General features: G+C 34.1%; 1 pseudogene; it reads left to right on the forward strand.

Moving 5' to 3' along the window:
- Positions 1 to 11,435: 11,435 nt before the first annotated feature.
- LOC124081862 (TNF receptor-associated factor 4-like) lies at positions 11,436 to 13,038 on the forward strand (annotated as a pseudogene).
- Positions 13,039 to 13,270: the final 232 nt, after the last annotated feature.

Here is a 13,270-nt window from a genome sequence, read left to right on the forward strand (position 1 = left end):
GTTATTGTGTACAGAAGAAGAAAAATGGCATTCATCTAAAAAAATGTTACGGTATTGAGGCATCTTTTTGGTAATATAATGCTATTGTACCCTTCACTCATACCACATAACAGCTTATTTTCACACACTAAATATTTAATATAAGAATTAGTAATAAATATTCTTAAATATAAAATAAAACAAAGAATTCATAAGTTAATATAAATAAGAGGGACATACAATGTATATTTTGTGCACACCTGAAATAACCTGTACTCTGAAAGCAATGGCAAGAGCACCACAATTCTAAAGTAAAAACACAAAATTGAGCAAAATCCCATCTCAAAACAAAAATTTTAAAAGTAGCTGAGAATATAACTCATTAATAGGACACTGTGGATTTATTCCCCAATATCACAAAAAAATAATAAAAAATAAAATCACATCATATACACAAATATTATTGACTAAGATGGAATAAATGCATTCTCAAAAAAAAGGACAGAGTTTATACACTTAGCATCCATTTTAGAAGCTTTTTTGTTATTAAACATACATAATACACTCCTACCACAAACAGAAACTATAATTATAAAACTTGTACATATGAGGATACAGCTATATTCCTTCAGATTTGAAACCCAGGGCATGGTTAAAGTGAATGTACATTTAGGTAGAAATAAATATTATATTGTGGGAATTAATGACTATAGAATCCAGATTTTTTTTATTGTATTACATCTAGCTTAACAAAAAATATAAAACACCAGGTATTTTTCTGTAGATGTCACATGAATGTTGCATTTTATATGCAAGCATAGCAGAGTTTGAGAAAAATCAAACTACAAAAAGCACACAAAAGACTCAACTGTACACCCTATTTATAGATGATGAAACTGACATTATAAAGAAGACCATTTTACCCAGGTTAATCTATAACACCCCATCAAAATTTTACCATATTTACTTTTTGTTAAAGAAAGAATAAAAACAAAAAAAAATTATCTTAAAAGGTTTAATGTATATAAAATTTTCTAAGGACTTTCTGATATATGAGAGCAAAAGTACCAGCTATCTTTACCTGACAATAATATATGTTATAAAATTAGAAACCACCATAGATAAACTCATTTGTATGTGCTTTTATTTTACATTTATTTTTAAGTGCAACAATTTTTTTAGTGCACCAGCCAAGTTTAAGATCTTCTGCAGCTGAAGCACAGCTGTTAGAATGGCTACTATATAAAAGTTAAACAATTATATGAATGTGGAAGAAAATAATACTTTCACAATATACTATAATATTAATTTAGTGGAGACATTTTTTAAAGCAGTGGAATTTGAAATTTTCTCTCAGCTACTTTTCTGAGAAACTATACCTATTAAATTTAGACTGATCATTAACAAGAAAAGATCCAAATATTAACATGAACAAGACTCTCAATAGACAAAATATTATGGCTATGGGTTCCTCATATGAGAAAATTCTGAAACACAGTACCAGGAAAATACCAGAGTAGGGAATGAGAACACTCTGACATAAATTCCACCAGAGGGACTCTCCACACAAAGACACTTTGACAATGTGACTGCTTTTGGAGAGACAAAGAAAAAACAAGAAAACACATTTTTCAAAGGTCAAGTGATTCTTCTTTACTTTTCTATCATGTAAAATGTTCGTAAACAAAGAAAAATTCAAACATTTGATATTTAATTTTTCTATGATACTGGAAACTTGAAAGAGGAGCATGGTAAGTTTGAGGTACATACCCAGTCCTTTTTTTTAAAATTTGAGAAAAGTCTTTCTAACTTTCCCATTGTCTAACTTTCTCATGTTGACCTTGAAATTGTAATCTGTGCAATTATATGCATTTGTCATTGCACCCAGCAAGGAAACCAATCCTTTAAACTATTTCAAGTAGTTTTTACTAAAACAATTAAAAATACTGTGCTCGTTTTGTATTTAACATGTAAAAATATAATTGATAATACCAGGAAAATGTGAAGTTGTCATTGGGAATGTGGACACACACCCACACCACCCCCCCCACACACACTCACACAAGATTTAGGCTGGAAGACAGTGTTCTACATTTGAGATTTTGCTTCCCATCAGTTTAGAACATTCAAGAGTATGCAGGCAGTATGACACACACCTATAGCACCATCAACTCTGGAGACTGGAGCATAAATTCAATATTACACTCATCAACTGTCTCAAGACAAAAAAAAATAAAAGTACCAGGAGTGTAGCTAAGTAGTAAAGGTGATCTGGGTTCAATACACAATACCACAATCTCCCAAAAAATAAGGAAACTCAGTAAGAGGGAAAAACTGGGACACCTACAGACCACAGACCCCCCCACATGCAGAAAAAAAAATCATACATTTGTGATTTTACATGATTTTTTTTAATATACAAGATAGACAGATATCAAAACAAGTTGGGAGAAAATGTAGGAAACTTCCCAAGGCACACAGGGAGCAGAATAGTAGAATGATGTCAGAGTACCATGCATATGTGATTTTAAAAACAAGCAAGATGGAATTTAGAGGAGAAGCCAAAATGAGTACTTCCAGTTTTACAGGCTATCTTATTTATCTGTAATGTGCTTTAATTAATTTCACTGTAAATTGTATTTTGTCTATATACATTATATGTACATTCTATACCTGTTGAGGAAAGATGTTTTGTAGATTTCTCAGAGGAAGAATACATTTGATGTCCCCTTCAAATATCTCAGGTTACATTATTCTTATAGCTAATTTTAACTGAGTAATGATTTTCTTAAAATAATCATGTGATATTGGATAATAGTGGGCATAAATAAGATTATGAGGAGAAAAGATATAGAAATATAACATACTTTTGAATTGTTAAGTTAATTTTTTCAACTGTTATATTTTTAATTAATTCTATTATTAAATTGTCTGATCATCTGAGTACTAGCATGAGAATGATTCATGATTGAGAGCACATTTCAATGGTAGATACCTAGCCTAGCCTGGGGCAGGCCCTGGGTTCCATTCACAATAGAATGGAGGAGGATGAGAAAAGCGAGGGAGAGAGGATGGGGAGGAGGAGGAGGAGGAGGGCAGGGGATGCGGAGGGAAAGGAGTAGAGGAAGAATTCAATTACTATTAGTTCAGATTTAATGTAATTGATACTGATGACAGAAGTTTAAAGTCTAGCATCTTTTTTTTTTCACATTTAAAATTGCTGTCTGAATTTTGGACTCAGAACTAAATGAAATAAATGCATAATAATTATTTGGATTTTAATTGTTTCTAAAATGTACTCTTTTTATTTTCTTTAGACACAAGCAGTAGCTACAGAAATTTCAGATCAGTTAAGAAAGACTAATTTTGCTTCAATAAGAAGTCAGATGGAACTCAGAATTAGCAATCTGGAATCTGAACTGAAAATTCTAAGAAATACAACTAAAAGAATATACTCACTTTTATATAGAAGAATCCAAATTCTATAAGTATCTCAAAAACCTAGAATAAAAGAAAGCATCCTAATCTCATTAATTTGTCTCTAGTGAATAACTTTGAGATAAGTTCCTAAGACCAGTAGCATACAAAAGCTATCTAGACCATATAATTTGTTGAAGCAATGTTAGGAAATGAGTGTATTTTTGAAATATTTGTCTAGGAAGTTTATCTTTCACCCCACTTTGCATTTTACATCTTTAAGCAAACTATCAACTTTCTTTCCTTAGTTTTATCCTGTGTGAAATCTGGTCTATTAGACTTTCAATTAGGTATTTTTGAAGTTTTCTGATTCAGATGGTTATATTTTGACCAAAATTATTCTAAGTATTTCATTACATGGAAACATGAACAAGTTTAATGATTTTTAAAAGATTATAACATAAACCCTAAGTTTCCAGTGTGGCTATAACTACACTCTGTGCAAATTATGACACCTGATAAATTAACTGCTATTTATTTTGACCTTTGATATTATCCTTAGATGATACCTAGAGACAAAATATTCTATATAGTTTTTTCCTCTCTACATTGTCATACTGGTGATAAAGGGAGAGATGATCACAGGATGAAGGCAAGTATAACTTGCAAAGTGGTTAAAAATATTCTCATGTTCAGTTTGGGGGGGTGTAAATTACTGAATAAATGGCCAGGAGTCTCTTAAAGCCCTGGTAACAAATTCATGAGCCAACTTTCTTGGCAGCTGCTTTAATCTATCTTAATCACCAACCCAACTATCTTGTTCTGCACCAGTGGTTGTTGCTCTGAATTGGCTCAGTGCCAAATGCTTAATTTATCTAGGTAATGGGTAGGATGTACATATGGCAGTAGTAAATCTTTACGACATCTTCAAGCCCTTTAACTGGTTCACTAAATATGAATCTTTCTAGCTTTACTAAAATTTTCTAGTTGCATATGTTAAAGGAAACCATGATGATTTAATATACTTCAACATATTAAAATGACTTTGTAGTCAAATAAAATAAGGTATAGATCATCTGCTCTATTTACCTTTAAAATACCAGTATTTCTAATGGCATCCTCAAGAATCTTCCAAGGAGAGTCTTTCAAGAAAGAAGCATTGTTACCTGCAATATCATACATCTCTGACTGCTGTCTCTCTTCTGCCTACATTGCTTTAATTAAAAGTTTCAAGCTTTCCTAGAAATACGTACACTTCTTTTGAGCAAGTACAAACTTAAAATTGCATGCACTACCTCTGCTCTGATTCTTTTCACTGTGTGTAATCTTACTGTAATCTCAGTTAGTGTTCAAATAGAATTTCCACCTATTCTTTTAAAAAATATTTTATTTAGTTGTAGATAAACACAATACATTTATTTTCTTCATTTATTTTATGTGGTGCTAGGATTGAATTCAGTGCCTCACAGTTGTAGGCAATACTTTACCACTGCACCACAATCCCTCCACTGACTCTTATGGCAATGTTTAAATTACTCTTTTATTTGATGAAAAAATTTAATAGTGCATTTAGATATATATAATGTTGAAATTAATATTGACGTAATTAAAAAAAGAAAAACATGAAATATAATCGGCTCTAATTCAGTGACCAGTACTTCCACTTTATCTCCCCTGCTTTTTCTCTGTGTTCTCTTTCTTCTTCTTTATCTATCTCTTTCTTCTTCTGATCTTATATTTATTTATATTTTTAGTGTATTATGGGTATACATAAAGATGAAATTCAGTGTTATATGTTCATATGCATACAGAGAAAAATTTGATCAGATTCGTACCACTATTCCACATTGAGTGCTTTCCCCAACTCCCTGGGTTGGTTTGGGGTAAGGGTTAGGGTTAGGGTTAGGGTTGCATTTTGTAACAGAATCCCTTCAGTATATCAATATGATTTTCTTCATTCTAACACTTCATTTGGGGATGTCCAATCTTATGTCAACAATGATGGGCTATATTTTTTAAGAGCTGACAAGAAAAACAATGTTTAATTATGTTGAACCCATTTCAAGATAAGTCTATAATATTTAATCATTTTTTAATCAGGACAAATATTACAACAATGGACTTTCTGTTTGAAAATGAAAAAAAAAAAGATAGCCTGTTGCTTTCATTGTGTGTTATTGTTAGAATGATCATTTTATGGCATCTTGGTTTAGAGTTTCCATGGTGTCTCTGTTGTTGGTTTTTTTTGTTTGTTTGGGTAACGGGGATTGAATTAAGGGGCACTCGACCTCTAAGCTACATTCCCAGAACTATTTTGTATTTATTTATATACAGGGTCTCACTGAGTTACTTACAGCCTCAAAGTTGCTAAGGCTGGCTTGAACTCAAGGTCCTCCTGTATCAGCCTCTTCAGCCACTGGGATTACAGGTGTGCACTAACACAACCTGCTTCCATAGCGTTTTGATGATCTTCTTAAAACACAGTGAAGCCATGCACACCTATTTTAAATACGGCCTCAACCTTATTCAGTTATTTGGAATTTTGACCTAAAAAAATCACAGGAGAACAAATCTAAACTTTATAATACAATGCTGCAGTCAAATAGTTTTGACAGAAAGAAATAGGTTTTAATACAGAAATAACATTGTATATATATATATATATATATATATATATATATATATATATATATATATGTGTGTGTGTGTGTGTGTGTGTGTGTGTGTGTGTGGGTGTGTGTGATATCAGTTTGTTGGCTTACTTAAATATCTTTTGGGAAAAATGGGAGAATCAGATTTGAAGTGCTTGAGAGTCAGGAAATTGGATGACTATGTACAAAAATGGAATAAAAGTCAGTTGTTATGCAGGCTACAAAGTGTAAGTTGTTCTTATTAGTCCTTACCAGAAAACTGAGATAGTTGACCCTTTACAAAACAGTGATAAATAGTGTGTAAATGAAGACACAATGCAAAGGGAGAGCAACTATTTTCCCATAATTTCTGGGAGAAAGTGATGTTTACTTTTTTACTTATTAAAAGCTAGTTTACTTAAAACTTAATTTAATAGTTCCTAGATTTTCTTGTAGAACATTAATTGGCCATATCATGCTAGTCTTAATAAGAAAGTTTAAAAAACACTCTTCTATCAAGATGCAAAAATATGTCTTCTTAATCACTGTAGAATGCCTTCAAAGGTAAAGGGAGAGGAGGAAAGAAAAAAGGTACTAGAGATGAAGAGTGATCAAATTATTTTCAAGTGAATCTGTGAATATTTAATAATTAATTCCACTATTATGTATAATTAAATGCACCAGTAAGCATTTTGTTTAAAATAATTTCACTTAAAAAACAGAAAAGAAAACAAAAAACATGAATGGGAATTCTGTGAATAAAAATCATTTGTTTTCACATCTAATTTATATGTAAAGGAATTGGGTGTCACATTATTGTTATCACTACAACATACTTATTATGTTCAGTAATCTATTTCTGACCCTTTTTGGGGAATTAATAAGAGAACCACTTTTATACAAAGAACACTCTACATGGTGACACTTATACAAGAGTTGAAAATATTTTCACACATTTCCAATGAAGTGCACACCTATAATGAACCAAATGCTTCAAAAATTTTGGTCATAACTTCTGAGAAGAAATCAATTACAATTAAAAAGATATGCATTTTTTCCAAGTCTGAAAATCAATGTATAAAAGATCTTAAGTTTGAAACCGCCTCTTTTTTGCTTCTGACCCACTATGAAACTCTCAACCTGTACACTGAAATTCTTCTGTGGAAAAAAAAAAAACAGCATCACCCATTTCCTGTGGTTTATGGCCAAAAGCCTAGACTGACCGTAACAGTCAAGCATTTAAATACCCTGTCATGACTCTGTCAATAGTTTACATTTTGCCCTCCAGAAAACTATAATTTTTTTTTTTCAGGAATAAATTAAAATCAAATGGATTCTTGTCAGGCTATTAACCTTTATCTCTCCTCACTTGCTTTACTTTCACTTTGCTATAGATTCTAGTGACATTGCACCACTGGTGATTCCCCAAGTGTTCTTTCTTATCTCATTGTCTTCATGCACCTCTTTTCTCTCTGTCACAAATTCTCCTTTTAGTTTTTTCAGGTGTTAACTCGCATATCAGTTGCACTAAAGGGCCTCAAACACTGAAACAAATTTGGGACAGAAGTCCCTTCTAATTTTTATAGCAGTATCCTTTTTTTTTATCCCTATCGCAATGCCAATGAATCTGTATGGAAATTGCCTGCTTGCCTGCTTTTAAAGCCATGATATATGACTGTTGAGGGGTGTCCATTATCATCTCCATGTTGTCATCATAGTGCTTGCCAGAATACCCTGGCATATGGTTGTCTAATTTATGCATAAGTGGTGGAAAATCCGAAGTTCTGATACTCAGTCATAATGATAACTGTGTATGAAAATATGGACATATTGCATTTCATAGTAATTTTGTATTGTGGAAATACATATATATTTTGCATTCTTATGAGCAATGAAAAGTTCTCAACTTTTTTACTAATTCATGCTTATAATATCTTTAAGACAAAATATAATTCCTTTTCTCTCCACTTGCTACACAATTTAAATCTTGATAATGGGAGCTTCTGCCTGAACAATTACTAATAAGCCAAGACAAGATTGACTTTTGAAAAAATCATAAGGATATACAGATATATTAAGAAAAAGCATATGAAACTAATGTGTTTTTCAGACTGTTGATATAATATTTGTATTATTTTATGAAATGTATGATGTAAAAACTTTATTGAAATGGATGTGTGTATCATAAATATGATGAAATTTTCAAAATATGAAGCTTTATATACATTTCTAAGAAAATTTGAAGTGCATGTGCAAACCATTTTTTTAATGAGATGTTTTCAAACTGTCTATGTGCTAATATTTAAACTTCATTCAACAAGCAAATGGTCAACACTAATTTGCTAAATCTAAATATCCCATTAATGATAGATTATTTGTATTTTTAAAAATGTATCCCTGAATATGGATCCAGAGATTTAGGTAACATTAGTTTCGTATTCTAGTTACTATATTCACTAATGGGTTAATATATTAGAATTATTATACTGCCATCAAACATAGAGTCTTTCAATTTTTATAATTTTAATTTGAAGCATTGACTTAAGACTTGTTTCTAATAAAATCATTATTTGCTTAATAGTTTTTTTTTTTTCCTTTTCTCTTTGTTTATATAATCTTGGAAAATAATACTGAAGTTTCAGGTTCTAATATAAAGTACTTTTGTCCACTGAATAATTGTAAAGTGAATTGCTGACATATGCTTTCATTTATTATATTTTTAGTATTTTCTACAGGTCAGAACATGCTACATAACTATAATACAACCTTCATTCATTATGAATAATTTTTTTCAAATATTACCAAGTAACAGAATACTTGTTAATCATATCAGTTTTATAATAAAGGCTGTATTGTAATTATCTAGCATGTTCTGATTATAGTAAAAACTAAATATATCATGGATGATGTCATATATCAGCAATTCACTTTAAAATTATTCAGTGGACAAAAGTACTTTATATTAGAACCTGAAACTTTACTAATATATTTCAAGATTGCATGAAGAGAAAAGGCCAAAAAAAAAAAACATTAAGCAATTGATTTTTCTCAAATCAATAATAATACATTCTATCATAATGCCTTCAACCACTTAATCCTCAAATTATTTTCATTTATTGCTAGTAGCCCGATATTGTCCTTTATAGCAAAATATTTCATTCAGAGCCATTAAATGAAATTAATTGTTGTATTTTACAGATGCCTTCAGATTTAAATAATCCTTAGTCTCTTCTTTACTTTTGAATCTTTTCAGGGAGAAAGCATGTAGAACCTGCTTAAGATGGATTTTCTGGTTTCTTTATGATTGGAAATAGATTACATGTTTTTTTTGGCAAGAGTATCACAGAATCAATTCTCTGATTTTCTCTTTGAGTCACATCATGTGACTTATAATATCCTCATTACTGCTGATGTTAATATTGGTTACTAAGTTGGTATTTGCAGAATTTTACTTTGTAATAAATTTTTTTTTTGTAGGGAGAGAATTTGAGACTATAAATATCTTTGTAATCATCCACCACCATTTTTTTAAATTATACCTATACAGATCCACGGTTTATTTTATTGAGTATGTTGTTACTTGTTAATATTTTAAAGAAATATTTTTCTTTCAGAAATATTCTCTTTTGACAGTTTCAGATTTATAGAAGATTTATAACAGTAGTGTAAAGAATCCCTAGGAAATATTTCTCAAATGTTACTATTTTATTAACTTGTTTTATCATTTTTTCTCCATTTGAAAAAAAAATGGTACATAATAAGAAAATTAAATTATGAATATCTACTCTACAAACCTTATTCAAAATTTGCCAGTTATCTCAACAATTGTCTTTGAGCCAAAATAAATCCAATTTTGGGAAATTTTTAATATCAATTATTCACTGTGTCCAGTGGTCTCGTTTTTTTTTTTTTTTTCTGTCTCTTTTAATCTGGGAAAATTACTGAGTTTTTCTGGGCTATTTATGATATCTATGATTTTGAATGGTGTATATCAGTAGTAGTTTTGTAAATTTTCCTTCAGTTTAGAATCATATAATGAGTGGATTCAGATTATGCCATTAGAGGAAGACTATCATGCATACAATGCCTAGTTCTTTCACTAGAACATATTCTGGTAGCACTGACAGCCTCTAGTAATGGTGGAAAATTTCTAGGATCTAGAGTTATCCTCCACTTAAGAGTAAGCAAATATCTGGGGCCTCAATAACACAGGCACAAGAAACTGTGGAGGTATGTAGTGTCACTTTGTTCCATCACTCTTTAGTGTTGGCTAATTATTTGGTGAAGTATCTGTCAGGTTGGTCCATGATAAACCTAGTTCATAAATATTTTGGATGGTGATATTTTGTGGCTTTATAAATATCTGGTTGGTCCTCAAATTTTCACCCAGTAGAATTAATATTTTATAGATGATTCCTCCTTGTGTCAAATTATTACTATGTGGTGGCCAAATGATGATTTTTTTATTGATTCTACTAAAACAAATATAGCAAACAAATCATAAGTGGGCAAGAAGATGAAGCTTATCATTTTGGTACTCACATGCCCCAGGTATAAACAGCAGCTGCCATTTAAAGCTGATTACACATCTTTTTGATGTGTTCCCATTCATCCTGGAGTACTTTTCACTTTCTCACAAAACAAGATGTTTCAAGCACATCATTTATTTTCTTGTTCCAGACCTGTAATTAGCCATTTATCCTAGAAGCTCTGTTCTCTGTTAGAGGAGAAATGTCTGACCAGTATTTGTGATTGTTGTCATTATTGCATTTGGAGTTTTCATGTTAAGGAGAATTTATATATATATATATATATATATATATATATATATAACATAAAAATGTGTATATTTTTTCTTCTTAATACTTTTTTAGTTGCTAATGGCTCTTTATTGATGTATGGTACTGATGTATGGTGGACAACTTCTAGGATCTAGAGTTATCCTTCACTTAAGAATAAACAAATATCTGGGGAATCAAACCCAGTGCCTCACACATGCTAGGCAAGTGCTCTGCCACTGAGCCACAACCCCAGCCCCAAATGTGCATATTTCATACAGAAAACATGCAAGAAGACTCTTTGGTATATATCCTGTTTTTGCATGTATACATTCATATACAAAAAGATTTATACTGATATATTACATATGTATATGTAAAGAATATTCATTATAGAATTTTCTTATGAATTAGAAATAGTCCAAATACTCTTTAAGAATTCTGTTTTTATATCTGTAAAATAATGTAGTATGCAATCATTTTTTAAATGAAGAAAGATTTATAGAGTATTACTATTTCAAATATAAAGCATATTTAAAACACTTAGTGGCTTTGGGCGGGCCTGCCAGTTCATGCCTCCAGGGGCCACCACGTGCCCAGCCCCACTTGCCTGGCCTACCACTCTCCCGCCATGCCCGGCTTCCACTACAAGTTCCTGGAGAAGCCCAAGCGGGGGCTGCTGTGCCCTATGTGCACCTATTGCACAAAGGAAATCTACCTAAGGCCACCGCTTCTGTGACACCTACATGCAGGAGTTCCTCAGTGAAGGAGTCTTCAAATTCCCTGAGGACCAACCTCCACTGGACTATGCCGAGATATACCCAGACCCAGAGCTGGAGGTCCAGATGCTAGGCCTGCCCATCCACTGCATCCACAGTGAGGATGGCTGCTGCTGGAGTGGGCCACTTCGTCCTTTACAGAGACACCTGAATACCTGCAGCTTCAATGTAGTTCCCTGCACCAATCGCTGTCCTGCCAAGCTGAATGGCCGTGATCTGCCTGCACTCTTGCCACACAACTGCCCCAAGCGATGCCTCAAGTGCGAGTTCTGTGGCTGTGATTTCAGTGGGGAAGCCTTTGAGAGCCATGAGGGTATGTGCCCCCAAGAGAGTGTGTACTGTTAGAACAAGCGTGGTGCCTGAATGATGCGGGGACTACTGGCCCAACATGCCACTTCTGAGTGCCCCAAGTGCACCTATTCCACAAAGGAAGTCAATAGGTACAGAGTCACCAGTACCATTGCCCAAGGCTGCCTGTGCCCTGCCCTAACCAGTGTGGCATGGGCACTGTGGCTCAGGAGGATCTGCCAAATCATCTGACGGACAGCGGAAGGACTGCCTTGGTGCTATGCCAGTTCAAAGACTCCGGTTGCAGGCACAGGGTGAGATGCCCCTTCTTCCTGTCAACCACTCTTTAGCCCACGAAGTCCTAGATGAAGACTAGGTTTCCTGGCAGTTTAGTTATTTAAGGTCCTTCCCCTTCCTGTTCAGCTGCAGGTTCTTCCTAGCACCCTGTCTTTCTCATGCAGAGTTGGGCGCCTGCTACCCCTGAGTCTTCCCTTTTGGTAACTGTCCTCCATTCCCTCATTGCCTGGGGCTTTTCCAACAGTGCCCTAAGCTGGCAATGACGCTGCACATAGAGGGGAGTGTGAAGCCACCTCTGGCTATGATGTGTGCCCTGGTGAACTGGCAGTGGCAGGAGCTGCAGGAGCTGTGACGAGAGCTGGAGGAACTATTAGTAGGCAGTGATGGAGTGCTCATCTGGAAGATTGGCAGCTATGGGCAGAGGCTACAAGAGGCCAAGCCCAACCTCGAGTGCTTCAGCCCAGCCTTCTATACACATAAGTATGGTTACAAGCTACAGGTGTCTGCACTCCTCATTGGCAATGGCAGTGGTGAGGGCACACATCTCTCTCTGTACATTCGTGTGCTACCAGGCACCTTTGACAATCTCCTTGAGAGGCCTTTTGCCCATCGTGTCATGTTCTCCCTGCTAGATCAGAGCAACCCAGGTCTTGCTAAGCCATACATGTCATTGAGACTTTCCACTCTGACTCAATCTGGAAAAATTTCCAAAAGCCAGGCACATGGTGAAGCTCCTTGGATGAGAGTTCTCTGGGCTTTGGATACCACAAGTTCATCTCCCACCAGGATATCCGAAAGGGAAACTATGTGCAATGGGATGCAGTTTTCATCCGTACCTCTGTCGAACTGCCCAGGAAGATCCTCAGCTGAATGCAGAACAGGCAGGCTCAAGCGGAGAAGGGGGGATGGATGAGACATGACTTATCAGGCTACTGGTTGAACTGGAGAGGGGGCTGGACCCCCTTTCAGCTGCTTATGTTGCCTGGGTTGTTATGCTGTTCTCCCCCTACCACCACCACCCTCAGGTGCCTCCAATTGGTGCCTCAGCCTGGCCCCTGCTAGGAGCAGGTCTCTGGGTTATCAAGGGCTGAAAACAAGTGAT

Source organism: Marmota monax, unplaced genomic scaffold (genome assembly GCF_021218885.2).
Source record: "Marmota monax isolate L192 unplaced genomic scaffold, Marmota_monax_Labrador192_F-V1.1 WCK01_AAM20220418_F8-fsc00313, whole genome shotgun sequence".
NCBI lineage: Eukaryota > Metazoa > Chordata > Mammalia > Rodentia > Sciuridae > Marmota > Marmota monax.